Source organism: Cnephaeus nilssonii (genome assembly GCF_951640355.1).
Source record: "Cnephaeus nilssonii genome assembly, chromosome: 11".
In the NCBI taxonomy this organism is placed as follows: Eukaryota; Metazoa; Chordata; class Mammalia; order Chiroptera; family Vespertilionidae; genus Cnephaeus; species Cnephaeus nilssonii.
In genome coordinates, this window is record NC_137082.1 from 19,412,722 (window position 1) to 19,424,917 (window position 12,196).

General features: G+C 38.0%; 1 protein-coding gene across 4 annotated transcripts in view; it reads left to right on the forward strand.

Moving 5' to 3' along the window:
- Nucleotides 1–12,196, forward strand: part of KIF16B (kinesin family member 16B) — a 277,041-nt gene that overhangs the window by 195,623 nt on the left and 69,222 nt on the right. The gene's annotated exons all lie outside the window — the stretch shown is intronic.

Below are 12,196 nucleotides of genomic sequence, written 5' to 3' on the forward strand. Positions count from 1 at the left end.
ATGGAAAAATATAAAAAATAAACCATGATAGAGGAGTCTAACATGATGGCAGTCAGTACCAGAGTGAGGGTTAGAGTGTGAGTGGATGAGCATGTGTGAGGGAGAGTATGTGTGCTTGTGAGTGTGGTAGGCATCTGTCTGGTGGTGGGGGAACTTGGGGCAGGCAGTTTGTGTGTTCCTGGCTGGGGAGCCATTGGCTGCTGCTGTGTGCTGCTCAGCCGGGCACTTCTCCTGCTTGAGATTGGATAATGAGCCATTTTGGAGGGTTTTCAGGGTCCTCCTTGGGAAGAAGGTGGGGGAGTGGCTATGATCCAATGCACTGAGGTCACTGTCCAGTGTACCCAGCCCCGCCACTGCAACCAGGCACGCCCTGCTCTGCCACCGCTACATGGAATCCCTAGACACCAGTACCCACACTGGGAATTACCAGGAAAGGACCTAAATAAAATGGAGGCAAGCAGTTTTTCAGATCTAGAGTTCAGAGTAATGTTTACTAGTATAAGTATCCTCAAACAACTTACTGATAATTACAATCATCTTAATGAGCACTACAAGGAACTTAGTGGGAACTACATCAGCATGAAACAATCGGGTGATGAGGGTCTTGGGGGAGGATGTGGAGTACAGGAGCAGGCTGGAAGAGGTTAATGAGGAAAAAAGGGAGGACTTATGTAATACTTTCAACAATAAAGATTAAAAGGGAAAAAAATAAAATGGTTTAAAAATTTAGAACCATGACTAAGAACCAATCAGAATTGAATGGCAGCTAAATTAAAGAATACCCAGGAAGGAATCAACAGTAGATTAGAAAAATCTGAGGACTGAATCAACAAATTAGAATACAAGATAGAAAAGAAACATCCAGTCAGAGCAGCAATTAGGAAAAAGAAGTATAAAGCATGAGGATGGTTTAAGGAAGCTTTAGGACAACATGAAATGTAAGAACATCCACATCATAGGATAACCAGAGGAGAAGAACCTGAGCAAGTAATAGAGAACTGTTGAAGAAGTAATAACAGAAAACTCCCCTAACCTGGTGAAGAAAAAAGTTACACAAGTTCAGTAAACATAGGGATTCCCAATCAAGATGAACCCCAAAGACCTATATCTAGACACATCATAATTAAAATGGTAAATGTTAAAAACAAAGTAAGAATCTTAAAGGCGCCAAAACCGGCTTGGCTCAGTGGATAGAGCGTCGGTCTGCAGACTGAAAGGTCCCAGGTTCGATTCCGGTCAAGGGCATGTACATTGGTTGCAGGCACATCTCCGGTAGAGGGTGTGCAGGAGGCAGCTGGTTGATGTTTCTCTCTCATCAATGTTTCTAGCTCTCTATCCCTCTTCCTTCCTCTCTGTAAAAAATCAATAAAATATATATAAAAATATATAATATATATATATATATATAAATATATTAAAAAAAAAGAATCTTAAAGGCAACAAGAGAGAGGCAGTAAGTTACCTACAAGGGAGCGCCCATTAGACTGTCAGCTGATTTTTTTAGTAGAAACACTTCAAGCCAGAAGGCAGTAGCATGAAGTATGCAAAGTAATGAAAAGGATTGAATCTAAGATTACTCTAAACAGCAAAACTATCTTTTAAAATTAAAGATGAAATAAAGAGCTTCCCGGACCAAAAAAAAAAAATGCTAACGGAATACATTGCCACCAAACAGGCATTGCAAAAATTACTAAAGGGAGTAGTTTAAGAAGAAGAAAATGAGAGAGAGAGAGAGAGAGAGAGAGAGAGAGAGAGAGAGAGAGAGAGAAAGAAAAAATGGTAACAAATAAGTACCTATCAATAATAACCTTAAATGTAAATGGACTTAATGCTCCAATCAGAAGACACAGTATAGCTGAATATATAAGAAAACATAACCCATATATATATATATATATATATATATATATATATATATATATATATATATATATATATATATATGTTGTCTACCAGAGAGTCACCTTAGAACAAAGGATACAGACTAAAAATGAAGGGATGGAAAAAAATATTCCATGCAAATGGAAATGAAAAAATGGTAATACTCAATTGGTATTGCTCAGTGGTTGAGCATTAATCTATGAATCAGGATATCATGGTTTGATTCCTGGTCAGGGTAAAGCCTGTGTTGTGGGCACAATACCCAGTAGGGGATGTGTATGAGGCAGCCAGTCAATGATTCTCATCTTTAATGTCCCTATCATTCTCTCCCTTTCCCTTCCTCTTTCTGAAATCAATAAAAATATGTATTTTAAAAATAATAAAGAAAAAGCTGAAGTAGCAATATGCATATCTGTCAAGATAGACTTAAAAATAAAAGCCAAAACAAGGTACAAAAGAAGCCTTAACAAATTCAAGAAAAGTTAAATCATGTCAAGCATCCTCTTAGATCACAATGGCATGAAACTAGAAATCAACTACAATTAACACACACACACACACACACACACACACACAAATTTGCCCTAGTTGGCATGGCTCAGTGGTTAGAGCATCGGCCTGTGCACCGAATGGTTGCATGGTCAATTTTCGAGCACATACCTGGATTGCAGGTCTGATGCTTCCAGTCAGGGTGTATGCAGGAGGCAACCAATCAATGTGTCTCTCTCCCATGGATGTTTCTTTTTACCCTCCCCCATTCCTTCTGATCTCTAACATCAGTGAGAAAAATATCCTCACTCCTCAGGTGAGGATTAAAATATAATAAAGAAGAAAAAAACCTTAAAAACATAAACAAATGGAGGCTAAACAGCATGTTATTAACAAATTCGATTACCAATGAGATCAATGAAGAAATAAAAAACTTCTTGGAAACAAATAAAAATGATCTCACAACAACCCAAAATATATGGAACACAGTGAAATCAGTCCTGAAAGGGAAGTTCATAGCATTACAGGCCTACCTCAAGAAACATGAAAAAACTCAAATAAAATAGCTAACCCTACAACTAAAAGAATTAGAAAGAGAACAGCAAGAAATTCCCAGAATTAATAGAAGGAAGGAAATAATAAAAGGTGAGAGCAGAAATAAATGACATAGAGACTGAAAAAACAGCAACAATAAGATCAATGAAACCAAGAGCTGGTTCTTTGAAAAGATAAACAAGATTGATGAACCCCTAGGCAGACTCATCAAGAAACAAAGAGCACCAAAATAAATCAGAAATGAAAGAAATGAAGTAACAACTGACACCACAGAAATTCAAAGGATTGTAACAAAATACTATGAACAACTATATGCCAACAAGCTGGACAAATTCCTAGAAAAATATAATCTTCCAGAAGTCACTCAGGAAGAATCAGATAAACTTAATAGGTTGATAACAACTAATGAAGTTGAAATTATAATAAAAATAACTCCCAGCAAACAGAAGTCCTGGACCAGATGGCTTCACAGGGAAGTTTTACCAAACGTTCAAAGAAGAACTAACACCTATCCTACTCAATATATTCCAGAAATCCAAGAGGAAGGGAGACTTCCAAGCTCTTTTTATGAGGCCAGCATTATACTAATTCCAAAACCAGATAAAGACACTATAAAGAGAATTACAGGCTAATATCCTGATGAATATAGGTGCTAAAACCCTTAACAAAATATTAGCAATTTGGAGTCAGCAATACATTAAAAAGATTATAAAGTGGGACTTATTCCAGGATGCAAGGCTAGTACAATATTCACAAATTGATAACTGTGATACACCACATAAACAAAATGAAGAACAAAAATCACATGATCATATCAATAGACATAGAAAAAACATTCTACAAAAACCTAACACCCCCTTTTTTTTAAAATAAAAAATCTCAGAATGTGGGAATAGAGGGATCATACCTCAACATAATAAAGACCATATATGACAAACCTTCAGCTAACAACATACTCAATTGACAAAAACTAAAAGCCTTTCCCTTAAGAAGAGGAATTAGACAGGAATGTCTGCTTTCATTACTCTTATTCAGCATAGTACTGGAAGTCTTAGCTACAGCAATCAGACAGGAAGAAAAAAATAAAAGACATCCAAATTGGAAAGGAGGAAGTAAAACTGTCATTATTTGCAGATGACATGATATTGTACGTAGAAAACCCTAAACTCTCAACCAAAAAAACAACTAAATTTAATAAATGAATTCAGCACTGTAGCAGGATACAAAATTAACACCCAGAAATCAATATACCGGTAATGATCTCTCAGAAAGAGAAACTTAAAATAAAAAAATCCCATTTACCATTGCAACAGGAAAAATAAGATACCTTGGAGTAAGCTTAACCAAGGAGATAAAAGACGTGTATTCTGAAAACTACAGTATACTGAAAAAGGAAATAGAGGAAGATACAAAGGAAGAATATACCATGTTCATGAATTGGAAGAATTAACATCATTAAAGTGTCCCTACTACCCAAAGCAATCTGTAGATTCAATGCAACCCCTATTAAAATCCCAATGGAATATTTCACAGATGTAGAACAAACACTCCAAAAATTTATATGGAACAAAAAAAGACCCTGAATAGCTGCAGCAATATTAAGAAAGAAGATTACAGTTGGAGGGATTACAATACCAGATATCAAGTTATACTGCAAAGCCACTATAATCAAAATAGCCTAGTACTGACACAAGAACAGGCATACAGGTCAATAGAACAGAACAGAAACCCTAGAAATCGACCTACATCATTATGGTCAATTAATATTTGACAAAGGAGGAAAGAACATACAGTGGAGAAAAAGACAGATTTATTCAATAAATGGTGTTGGGAAAATTGGACAGGTACATGCAAAAAAAAAAAAATTAAAGGAGTTCACCAACTTACGTAATGCGCAAGAATTAACTCAGATTAAAAAAAAAAACAACACTGAAATTAAGTCATGAAACCATAAAAAATCCTAGAAGAAAACATAGACAGCAAAATCTCAGACAACTCACATAGCAGAATTTTCACCGATACATCTCCTAAGGCAAGAAAAACAAAGGGAAAAAAATAAATTAGACTACATCAAACTAAAAAGCTTCCGCACAGCAAAAGAAACTGGCATCAAAATGTAAAGGGAAAACATATTTGCCATTGACACAATTGATAAGTGGTTAATTTCCAAAATACATAAAGAACTCATACAAAAATAAGCTTAACAAAAGTAAGACAGATAACCGAAACCAGTTTGGCTCAGTGGATAGAGCATTGGCCTGTGGACTGAGGGGTCCCGGGTTCAATTCCGGTTGGGGGCACGTACCTTGGTTTTGGGCACATCCCCCAGTAGGAGGTGTGCAGGAAGCAGCTGATCAATGTTTCTCTCTCATCGATGTTTCTGACTCTATCCCTCTCCCTTCCTCTCTGTAAAAAAAATCAATAAAATATTTTTTTAAAAAAAGTAAGACAAATAACCCAATTAAAAAATGGGCAAAGGACTGAATAGGCACTTCTCCAAAGAGACCATACAGATGGCCAATAGACATACGAAAAAATGCTGAACATCACTAATCATCTGAGAGATGCAAATTAAAACTACAATGAGTATTACCTCACACCTCACAGAATGGCTACCATCAACAAACTACAGGTGCTAGCAAGGATGTGGAGAAAAAGGAACCCTAGTACACTCCTGGTGGGAATACAGATTGTGTAGCCACTATGGAAAACAGTATGGAATTTTCTCAAAAAAATTAAAAATGAAAGTATCGTTTGACCCAGTGATCCCACTTCTAGGAATATATCCTAGGAAGCCTGAAACACCAGCCAGAATATATGCACTCTTATGTTCATAGCAGTATTATTTATTATAGCTAAGATCTGGAAACAGCCCAAATGGCCATTAGTAGACCAGTGGATAAAAATGTCATGGTATACGTACACAATGGAATACCACGCAGCAATAAAAAAAATGATTTCTTACCCTTTTGACACTATGGATGGACCTGGAGAGTATTATGCTGAGTAAAATGAGCATCAGCGAAAGAAAAATATCACATGATCTCACTTGTAGGTAGAATCTAATGAAGATAATAAAATGACCAATAAAATAGATCCAGAAACATGGAAGTGTAGAACAAAATGATATATCTAAGAGGGGAGTTGGGGCGGGGGGAAACTGGAAGAGATTAACCAAAGAATACATATATATGTTCTTTGGTTAATCTGTTCTTTGGTTAATACATATATATATATATATATATATATATATATATACTAGAGGCCCAGTGCACGAAATTCGTGCATGGAGGGGGGTTGTCCCTCAGCCCAGCCTGTACCCTCTCCAATCTGGGACCCCTCAAGGGATGTCTGACTGCCCGTTTAGGCCCGATCCCTGGGATCGGGCCTAAACGGGCAGTCGGACATCCCTCTCACAATCCAGGACTGCTGGCTCCCAACTGCTTGCCTGCCTGCCTGCCTTCCTGATTGCCCCTAACCACTTCTGCCTGCCAGCCTGATCACCCCCTAACCACTCTGCTGCCAGCCTGTTTGCCCCCAACTTCCCTCCTCTGCCGGCCTGGTTACCCCTAACTGCCCTCTCCTGCAGGGTTGATCACCTCCAACTGCCCTCCCTTGCAGGCCTGGTCCTTCTCAACTGCCCTCCCTTGCAGGCCGGGTGCCTCCCAACTGCCCTCTCCTGCTGGCCATCTTGTGGTGGCCATCTTGTGTCCACATGGGGGCAGGATCTTTGACCACATGGGGGCAGCTATATTGTGTGTTGCAGTGATGATCAATCTGCATAGTACTCTTTTATTAGATAGGATAGAGGCCTGGTACAGGGGTGGGGGCCAGCTGGTTTGCCCTGAAGGGTGTCCCGGAGCAGGGTGGGGTTCCCTTGGGGTGTGGGGCGGCCTGAGCGAGGGGCCTGTGGTGGTTTGCAGGTGGGCCACGCCCCCTGGCAACGCAAGTGGAGGCCCTGGTATCTGGAATTTATTTTCTTTCTATAATTGAAACTTTGTAGCCTGGAGCAGAACCAAGCCTGGGGCACCCTCCGAGGCCCGAAGCCATTTGTGTTGGGGTTATAATTGAAACTTTGTTGCCTTAAGCGGGTGGGCCCAGCCAGGGTGTGCAGAAAGCTTTGCTTCCCCTGTTGCCACCGGCAACCCTGGCCTGCTCTCTCAAGCTCCATTCTGCCACCATTTGTTTGAATTTGTTTACCTTCTATAATTGAAACTTTGTAGCTTGAGTGGAGGCTTAGGCCTGCAACGGCTGGCAGAAAGCTTGGCTTCCTCTGTTACCTAGGAAACCTTGCTCTCTGTGGCTGTAGCCATCTTGGTTTGGGTAACCAATGGATACCCAAAATAGTATGGTAAAGGCCTTGGTTAGGGGAGATGCTGGAAAGAGGGGAGTATAGGAGGGAGAAATTGGGGTTCATCTGCAATACTGTCAATAATACAATTTTAAAAAAAACATGATAGTCTTCTAATATCTTAATAATATATCTCCTGATTTATTTTCATATTTTTTACTTTTTTCAGCTAATACATTTTGCACTACCTTTTAAAAAAATTGTCAGTTGAGTATTTTCTTTTCATGATCACAAAAAGCAGAAAGTAGAATTTAAGATTCCAGCATAGGGATGCTATGATTGGAAAGGAAACAATACATAGGTAGTACAAAATTTTACAAGAAGTGATAAATATTAAGCAGGCTTCATAAGTTAAAAAGCATAATTCTATTGTGTGATAACTTATGTTTTTTAATATTATCCATACATGGAGCATGCAGCAAATATAAGCATTGCATAAAAATCATCTTATTCATTATAACTTCCCAGTCTGTTTTATGATCTAAGTAGGTCACAATGAGGATTACATTTGGGCTCACCACATAAAAATAACCTCCGGCATTCAAATTTCACATGTCGCTTCTCTTACCTAAGCACACTTTTTATTTTGAGATCAAATATGATTTTTGATATGGGAATTTGATTTACTGTCCATGGAGTAAGTGGTAAGGTTGTCATACTTCCTGTAGCAGCCAGGGGAGTCGTGTCTGTGCCATTATACACTGTGGCTTCCATCCTAGCAGCCCCCTTTGGCTCCACGGGTTCATTCCTCAGGAGTTCTGAGCCGATGGCACTACTGTAGAGGAGCAGGTATGAGAGTCTCAGCATCCAGCTTAATGTGACATCTCAATTGTAATGCATTCCTGCATCAGGAAAGAAAAAAGGTCCATACATATTTTATGTGGCATTTGGCATTGTTATAATATAGGCATAAACATTTACATTGTGGCTTACTAATGCATCCTTCATAAAACCCCTTTGAATACTTTTGAAACAAGTGATTTCATCTGAATTTGATTAAAATCCATTTTGCTCACAACTCTCTGTTTTGCAAGCTTGTGGTGAGTGGATGAATTTATTTAGACTTTGTTGAAAAACATTTCAAACAGCTTGTCTCCTTCTCATTACTTAAAACAATGTATGTGCATCCTTTGAAGAGAATACATATGTCTTCCAGCATAAGTATTGTAATTATGGTAATTTTTGTTTACATTCTCTTTCCTACATGATGTAATGTTTTGAATGATAAATAGATTAGACCACTTTTATTAATGCTTCTTTGATAGTCAAGCAGTCTCACTGGTAAACCAATTTTTAACGTTTTAATTTTAATTTACTTATAGAGCCTGTGTATGCATCTTGGACAGTTCTATATCATTCTTTAAAATAAATTTTGTAACAGATGTTACATCAATCAGCTATTGCCAAATAACAAATAGCCCCCCAAATTGTAGTGACATACAGAAAGAGCCCTTTTATTTCTCATGGTTGGTTTACAAATAGATTGAGGTGGCTCTGTTATAAGCTACAAGTCATCTGTAGTCAGCTAAAGTTGATCTTCTCCACGTTCTTTCTCATTGTCAGGTCTATGTTTAAAGGGGCAGTGTCCATCATGATGATGACAGAAGCAGAAAAGGGCAATCATGCCTCATGTCTTATAATGTCACATTGGCTAACACAAGTCACATGACTGAGTCCAAAGTCAAGGAGAAGGCAATACACTCCATTCACCAAGTAGCAATGGTGTGAATAAGGCTATACAGTATATACTACTACTATAAAAGAGAGAAGAATTGGGACCAATAATTCAATGAACCACATACATATTATGTCAAGGTTTCCAAGGCTATTGAGGATAAAGTTCAGATAAAACTTTGGGACTTTTTCCTAACAGAAAATAGTCAGTCATAGTCAGAACATATGCTATAGGACATTTCAAGTTACTTAGTTCAACTTGCTTTCCAATTCAGTCGTTACTTGATATGGCCATGGTTGGGCTAATCACTGTCTACCTCTGAAGCAGTTTATTCTTTGGGAACTGATCTCATTGTTGGACCATTCAATCCATAATTCTTATTGTGATCTCCATCTTCAAAGTCTGTCTGTCCATGGCACTCATCTATAGCAGAGCAGAACAAGTCTATTCCACAATCTGTATTATATCACAGCCCATCAAAGATCGCAGTTATCTTATGTCCTAAAATTCTTTATCTCCAATGCCCTTCAGTCCCTTTCCTGTTTCTTGCACAACAGTTTCCAAACCACCACCATCCAGTCTCTTGTTGCTTGCACCCTGATAATTTTGTAAAGCCTTTATAAGAAATGGAACTGGAAAATCCAGTGGATGGAAAAGAAAGTGATTCATTGTGAACCATTCCTCGTGCATTTTAAAGAAAGACATCTGGTTAAAATATTTTGTTGCTAAAGATGCAGTGGATTATAATGATAATAATCTCAAGCATCCTTTGTATTGTGGTTTACAATATACAGTTCTGTCCCAAGCATTATTCCTGGGAGCTCATGATGATTCTCCTGGGATGGAGGAATTGTCATCGTTGATCTCCATTTCATGTTTGGGAATTTTAACATCACTTGACTGAGAATTAGAACTCAGACCCAGACCTTCTCCAGAATATATATATATATATATATATATATATATATATATATACATTCTTTCTGAAATGCCAGAGTCACCTTCTAGTCATGGTTATTCTTGACTTTGGGTAAATTTTTAAATTGATTTTTTTAAAATAAAAGTGACTATAGTAGGGATGAGTATTTGGAAGAATTTGATTCTTTCTGACTTGAAAGTTTTTTCCTTGGAATTTCTAGACATTAAAAATTATTATTTTTATGAGTTTGGGGGGTTTTGTTTGTTTTTCCAAGAATTGCCTTACAACTTTCTTTATATTTCCACTAGAGGCCCAGTGCACAAAATGCATGCAGGGGTGGGGGGTGTCTCTCAGCCTGGCCTGCACCCTCTCCAATCTGGGACCCCTTGGGGGATGTCCAACTGCCGGTTTAGGGGCATTAACTCCAGCCATTAGGAAAATCACACAGAATGTCCTTGACATACAAACAGTGTGGTTTTATGAGTTGTTTTAATAATAATGGTCATTCCTTTAAATAATATCTGCTTACATACAATACAGCTGGTACTATGTGAATTCAGAATGTTAATATCACAAAATCATAGAAGGTTGTAGTGAAAATAACCTTGAATTGTCTAGTCCAAACTTTTATAAATATTGGAATTCTAACCTTTTCAAAGATTTTGAATGCTTTTTGTCCTAATAAGCTTAACCAACTTTTGAGGCAACCCATTTTCTGTGAAAAGACTGGGGGATTCCGGGGGTGCTGAGGGGACTGGGCACCGCCATCTTGTGACAGTGTGACAGTCAATTTGCATATTCCCTCTTTATTAGATAGGATTCTTTCCTTGCATGGATCTCAGTTCCTCCTCCTCCTCCTCCTCCTCCTCCTCCTCCTCCTCCTCCTCCCTGCATTTTTAAATCTTATGGAAGAAAAATAGTGTGACTATAGTATAGATAATCTTGTATAGTCAGTGTTGTTTCTTAACTAGAAAGTTAAAGAGTATGCTCTTCAGAAACCTGATTAAGAGAATCCCCACTCCCCACTTTCATTTCTTCTGGACCTGAAACTTCAGCACAGTTTGAATCAAAACAAAGTATCAGCAAAAACCAGTGAATGAAAATGAGTGGTTCTTTTCATGGTTAATGAAAGACATTGTAAAACTTGATTTTCCCTCCTAGGGGGTTGTAAACTACCTACTAGTATAATCATGTTTGGTAATGAGAACCACATAGCAATTGTCACCATGTTCTCAGTCATTATTTAATTATATGTTAAATCATCCATTTAATGATGAGTTATCTGGAAACAATGACCATCAAAGGTACTAACTAGTCTTTGGTGATCTAGAGAAAGATGGCAACATTTTAAATAATTTCAAATGGAAACATTCATCAGATAGCCAGAATTTCTAAGTCCTGAAACAGTGTTGATCATCTCATGTCTATATAGATGGATTAATCTATTCTGGTAAGTGTCATGGATTAGAAATGTTAGCCAACCCTTTTTATTTACCCAAAGGCTACTAGGATAAATAAGATATTCCACAAATGTCTGTCTATCATGATATCATTTTCTGATTATTTTATACTTAAAGATGAATATCAGAATTAAAGAAATACTCCTTATTTGAAAACCCTTACTTCTATTTCCAGATGTGAGTATTCTAAACTCATTTTAAGATAAGATAAGGTTGGCACCACTCCCTCATGCCAGCTGCTGTCCTCACTTTGACAGGATTGGTCAGGGTGTACCCATCCCAGCATCACAGCAGCGTGGTGTTAGCACCAGGTTCCTTCATGGCCTCAGCAGGCTTCACCTGCTGGAGAGAAGTATGAACATGTCTTGCTTGACTCTTTATCATATTCATAATTTACACCACAGAAGTTACCTTTATTTCCTGTTTCTTGTAACGTGGCTTATATTTGAGAATGTAACAGGTGCTTGCCTTCTCTGCCCCAGACTGTTTTCAAGGTGCTGGAGCATAGTAGGTGCTTGATGCATAGTAGCTCTAATTAGAACTATTACTATGGTGTGTGTGGTTGAAAATATGAGGGATTAAAATAAAGAAGGGAGAATTAATAGTTTTGTTAAATCTGAAAAACAAAACAAAACACACCCCTGTGTTTTATAAATAAAGCTTGGCTATTTGGCTCTAGGATATCAGACATCAGTCTGACCTTGACATAGTCAAAGCATATATTGAATTTGGCCATCTGGTACATCATTAGAGGGTTTAGGGAGAAATGTTGATGACTCCCTGGAGAACTGGTCCTTTCCATGCCCTCTGCACTGCTGACAGTGATCTGAGTGGATGTTGAAGCCACTTGCTATTAACTTCCTTAA